The sequence below is a fragment of the Lactuca serriola genome, chromosome 5 (assembly GCF_051521515.1).
Source record: "Lactuca serriola cultivar US96UC23 chromosome 5, Lser_US96UC23_V15, whole genome shotgun sequence".
Classification (NCBI taxonomy): Eukaryota; Viridiplantae; Streptophyta; class Magnoliopsida; order Asterales; family Asteraceae; genus Lactuca; species Lactuca serriola.
In genome coordinates, this window is record NC_136412.1 from 323,397,793 (window position 1) to 323,404,120 (window position 6,328).

Below are 6,328 nucleotides of genomic sequence, written 5' to 3' on the forward strand. Positions count from 1 at the left end.
GGGCCTACAGCCTATCCAGACTGCTCGCTGGGCCTTCGGGACAACCGGTCTGCCCTGGGTATCTTGGCCTACAGCACAAAGCAGGACCCGCCTCAACCCAACTCCAGTCCAAACAACCATGTGCACATATACATACAATCATATAGCAATTCACAATCAACAAGCAGATCAAACAGATCACATAACATATCATCATCCTAACCAGGATACTGACCTAACCGGTCACTAGCATAGCATCACCCTATCTCTCAGGATACCGATCTCAATCAGGTCTCTAACATATACCATCCTAGCTACTAGGATGCAAACATATCAAGGCAACAACATAACAACAACTACCCGGATCTCAATCCGATAAGGGCCGGCCTTGGTGCCTTAGACGCTGTTGATATAGTGAGGATAACTCACCTCGAAACTGCCGGCTGAAAGGATAAGATCTCGCTACTCCAAACTCCGACACGAACTCCTCCACTGAACAACAACAAAGCACTGAACTCATTAAATACCCATAATTACCAAAATACCCCTGGAAGACAACTGGTCAACCCTTGGACAAAGTCAAAGTCAACCCGATGACTCGCCGAGTCCCCAAGCTCAGAACTTCCCTCAATCCGCGACCTAACTCGTCGAGTCACCCCGAGACTCGCCGAGTCCAACAACTCTGAGTCCACTCGCACACAACTCACCGAGTCATCCCTGGACTCACCGATTCTCGACTCAACCAGAAAATATTGGGATTCTTCGACAAGACTCGCCGAGTCCAAGAAAAGACTCGTCGAGTCTAAGGCTATCTTCAACCTACTCGCCGAGTTGTTCTTCCAACTCGTCGAGTTCCAGGCCATCTTCATCCAACTCGCCGAGTTGTTCTTCCAACTCGTCGAGTCCCAGCCTATCTTCAAGCAACTCGTCGAGTCTACCCATGTGACTCGCCGAGTACCACCGGTCTGAACCTATACAGAAGCATTCTAGGCCATGCAATTGATCCAAAACATAGATCTAGCCTCCTACAACCCATCCATCACGTAAAGTGGCAAACTTTACGTGAATCCAAAGAGATCTAGGCCTTTTACACTTTAGGGATAGGGTTTGGGACATGATAGCTTCACTACACACTCAAACACAGGGACTTTCGGGCATTCCAACCCTTCTCCATTCCAGATCTGAGGTAGCAACCTCAAATCTAACCTCTAAACTCCAAAACACCAAAAGATATGATCTCTAACACCCCCAAAATGAAGAATCTAGACAATAGCAGCTCAAACAATGAAATGATACCTCAAAAGGAAGCTCCAAAAGAAGATTAACCCGAATCCTTGCAAAGCCCTTTGATCCAAATCTCTTTTCCTTCAAGATCTCTTCAACAACCACCTCTCCAAGCTCCAATTCACTCAACAATGGGGTTTCCTCACGAAATTAGGGTTTCTGGAACTCAAGGGATGATAAAGAGGCTGGGGAGGAAACATAATGTTCTTTATATAGGGCTCAACCTCCGAATTTAGGGTTTTCTCCATTCAGCGCCTACTCGTCGAGTCCATCTTACTGACTCGCCGAGTCGGCCACTTAACACGCGACCAAGTCGCGACTCTACTCGCCAAGTCCACCCATGGACTCGCCGAGTTCCCCTTCCAAATTTACTCTTTTAGCCCTTCAACTATACTCTTGCTATTCCGGGATGTTACATATCGTATGCTATCTATGCGATGTGTGGCACTGCATTATTTCTATGTGATTTATGCTGTGTGTATATCAGAGTTAGGACCAGAAGGTCCATAGAGCTAGGACCAGAGGGTCCACAGAGTTAGGTTTAGAGTTATGTGCCAGTGTATTTGTATGCTATTTATTTTATGAAATTTATTGTGATATGTGATATGCATGATTCAGAGTTATCAGAGTTAGGACCTTCGGGTCCATAGAGTTAGGGCCAGAGGGCCCACAGAGAGTTGGGGCTGGAGGGCCCCACTGAGACACATTGACCAGAGGGTCGACAGAGTTACAGCCTCGAGTGGCTATTATGTGTTAGAGTGGTATTTTGGGAAAACTCACTAAGCATTTATGCTTACAGTGTTATGTGATATGTGTTTCAGGTACCAGCGATGATCGCGGGAAGGCGCCGACATGAGTCGTACACACATGTGATTTTATGTATTTCAATCTTGGGGAATGTTTTGTGAAACAAGGATATGATACAATGATGTTTTGTTAACAAATGTGAATGGAAAATGTATTTTGAAAATGCGAAAAATTGTTTTAATTTTATGGCGTTACACAACGTCTAGAAACGGTTCATCGAGTTCGAGTCGGGATCAGCCGAGAATAAGTGTGTTTGGGTTAAAATTGTCCTGCACACATTTCATAACCAGAGTCTATCATTGATAGTTTTTTCATGGTTTTGTTGTGATTTTTTTTAATTGGTTGTAGAGTTACTTTGGTATCATGCGATGCGATGATACACAGTATATACTATAGAATCGTATCACACAATCATACATATAGAGACACTTTCAATTCTTATTTTGTTTTGGTGTAAATATATAGTTTGTGTTTGTCAAGATGAATTATGATTTCATTTACTAATAAAACATGGTTTCTCACGTCACCATGATGCATGCAAGAAATAATAATGTATTTTCATATATTTGCATACCATGGCATATTGCTTCCATTTTTTTTATTACACCATTATGCTTTTTGTTTTTATGTTAAAACATTGAATCCCCAATAAGCTATCGAATATAGCATTGTGCTTTGACTTTTTTTTTTTATCTGCATGCTTTGAAAAATCTGCCAAAACATAGCTATTATGGTTGTTTTTGTATTTAGATGGCATTACTAGTTGAGCAGACTTTTCAAAAAAAAATAGTATGGTCATCAAAAGAAATACTAAAAGTCGCATGCTTACTATATAATAAACAAATAGGATTATTTACGAAATAGACCCTATATTTACCTTTTTTCGTTTTAAACCAATACTTTAGTTTTTTTTTCCCAAAAAGACCACAATTTTTGCAATTACTTATTATTTTGTGAGAGTAACCGGTTATAAGCTTATAACCTATCCTCGTCAATCAATTGTCATCAGATAATCTTAAACCCTAAAATCGTTTTCATCAAGTCTTCTTTCTTTCTCCTTTTCTTCTCGTACAACATATCCTTTCTTCTTCTTGTACAAACATACTCCTTAGTGTTTCATTGCTCACATGTTGGTTCCAGAAGTGTTATTTTTTTTCATCTTATACGAGCCATTGATCCCTGAAAATGTCATCTTCTTCAAACATGAGGAGCATTAGAAGTAGAAGGGGAGTAAGGAATGGTGGAGTGGAATTGTGAAAATGTCACTGTCCAATTTTACCCTTGATAAAGCATCCGCAGCCACATTTTTGTAATGAATTTCATAATCAAAGGCCATCAACTTGGATAACCAAAATTGTTGAAATGGGGTTGAAATTTCTACTGATTCCCACTTAAAATCATTGACTCTCATATTATTTGAAAGCTATGATTTCCAATCTGGTCTTAGTACACCTTTTTAGGAGAGGCTAGATTCTAGCAAATCATTAGTTACTTTGAGTATTATCAGTAAAATCAGTGAAGCTTTGATTCTTGTTCTTATATTAATAAGAGAGTTCATTTCTTCCAATTACAGCATTGTACTTAAGTTTTTAATTCTTATTAGAACATTACATTTCAAAAAATCAATCCATGGTATTATAGCAACGAAAAATTGGTTTGTATTTAAATAACTGAGTAGATCCTTCAAAATACATGGCTGAAAGCACGTTGCATTGATTTCCATGTCTTGCAAAAAGCACAAAATATAAAAATATGAAATAAGAAGTAGAAAAGATACCTTTTGAATTGAGGATCGGTAGGGTCCAAAGCGTAATCGGGTCGGGTAAAAAGAGATGAAAACCGCCTATCATCATCGTAATCAACAGCCGGTATCTTCTCCTCATCAATACCAATACCTTCTCTTTTCTCTTTTTTACTCCTTTTCCTTTTCAAATTATAACCTTTCACATTACCCTCCTCATCATCACCAAGTAATAATTCAAGTTCTGCTTTACCTTCTTTATCTTTATCCAATCCCATTACTTGTTTTACACCAGAATCCATGGATTTATTTTTTCTAGCTTTTTTCTTGCGGAGAGATGTGTCCCAAACTGTTTCGGATTTTTTTTTTTTTTTTTTTTTTTTTTCCCTTTATTTATTTATTTATTTTTTGTTTTACACCAGATAAGCTTCGTCCTCTTCATTTGTATCCGTTGAAGTATAACCATCCATAAAAACTTCAGTTTCCGTTTCCGATTCCTGTTCTGATTTGGACTTTGTAGCATCATCCGACACCTGGCGTTGTTTCTTTCCTTCATCGTCCATTCGGTAGTAGTGTCTAAGAGCAGTTTTAGATGAATCGCCATCTTGTTTACCTCTGCCTCGCTTATCTACACGGGCATATGAAGTAGAGAAGTTGTTATCAGTGAACATACGACTAAAACGCGAATCAATCGCCACCTTTGTTTTATGCCTTGGAGCATCCTGGAACCTGGGATCCTTCTGTGAAGGGGCAAATCTTTCGTCCGTAATTACATTGTTATCGCAGCCCAACACGCGGTTTCCAGGGACTTCCACCTCCATGTTATCATCTGCCGCCTTTTTATTCTTGTTGCTTTTGGAACCCATTCAAACACCTGAAACAGTGGAATTTTAACGCAGAATCCTAAGATTCACAAATCCAACAACCAAAAGAGAAGGAGTACCTGTAGGCTCGGTGGATTTCGGGAGCCTCAGCCTGTATTGGGGGAAAGGTGAAAGATGTAGCGGAAGAAGATCGATCGACAGAGAGTTACACCCTGTTCCCGAGTTTGATTTAAGGAGGGAAGGGGGAGGTAAGTGGAAGGAATCGGAGGGAATAGATGAAAAGATCTTGTTCCCCATTTTTTTTGGGATGATTTGGAAAGAGAAGAAGAGAAGATAAAGGAAGATCTTTCCTCCTAAACTGAAGTGATTTGGAGAGGAGTCGATCCTATCATATCCTATTTTTTCTAAGTTTACACGATTACCCTCAAATCGGACGATGTATACCAGAAAACACATCACGTACAAGAAATTCTGCATAATGATCAAGCCATTCAAGTCTTCAATCTTCGTCCCTGCCACACTGATAACATCACAGGTAAATAAAATTTTCTGCGTTCTTATTAAATTCAGTTTACTACTATGATACACACTCATGAGTAGTAATCGTCCAGTTGTGTTTTGGTAACGATTACAAAATCAATTTAGCGTTTAGTAGATGGAATTTAATTTATGGAACAGGAATTGAATCTCATTTACTTACAATTTAGGAACTGATTTGATTCCCTTTACTATGTCAATACGAGAATCTAACAATACGGTCACATCTGTAATCTGTTTACTGCAGAGCTGCTAATTAATTAAGCTAATCACATTGTTTTTAAACTTTAAACTATCAAATCTTTATATAAAAAATGTTACACATGAATCTTAATAGTCAACTGGATGAATGCAAGTTAAAAGTTAATAATAAAATTGGGATGCTGTTGATTTTTATTAGGGTTGTGCATGGGTCGGTTTGGGTCGGTTTTGCACCCCAACCCAACCCGTAAATGATCAGTTTCTGGTTTTCAAAACCCAATAGGATCGGTTTCTAGTCGGTTCGGTTTCTCGGTTTCTGATATCGGTTTGGACGGTTTCTTGGGTTCAACCCATACACTTACGGTTTCGGTTTCTGGGTTTAAACCCATTTTCCAGAAATGGAACAATTAGTTAAATAATTCAAAAAACACCTAATTGAAGTTAAATACTTCAAAAAACATGAGCTTTAGAACCAAATTGTCTATTACAACCAAACATACAATCAAACTAAAACACAAAGTCCAAAAACACACAATCAAACTAAAACATAAAGTCCGGAATAGTCAAATAGTCGATTACAACCAAAAGTCCAAAACACGCAAACACAAATCTTCAATCCACATCCATGTAAATCTCTTTACCAATTCCCCATTCATCTACAAACCAAAAAATTATTAGTATTGATCAATGATTATTGAGCAATAAACTTGTGTAAAAGTATAAAATTATAATAATTGAGTTATAAACCTTTAAAATTCAAGTTGTCCATATAGTTGAAACATTTCCATCTACATAAAAAAAACAATCAACAATCAATATGTAAACCAAAAGATTTCATGAAATAAGAAGCTTCAATTCAACAATATTCATCAACATTTCACAGCAAACCATAAGATTCACAGCTTTTAGAATAATATTACAATATTTAAGCAACATTTCACAGCAAGATTTCAGG

The 6,328-nt window shown here is 38.2% G+C and overlaps 1 long non-coding RNA gene across 1 annotated transcript in view; it reads left to right on the top strand.

Moving 5' to 3' along the window:
* The first annotated feature begins 3,866 nt into the window (after positions 1-3,866).
* Positions 3,867-6,328, top strand: part of LOC145055111 (uncharacterized) — a 7,585-nt gene continuing 5,123 nt past the window's right edge. The window contains exon 1 of the long non-coding RNA XR_013685078.1: positions 3,867-5,170. This is a non-coding gene — a long non-coding RNA (uncharacterized LOC145055111). The remainder of the gene's footprint in view (positions 5,171-6,328) is intronic.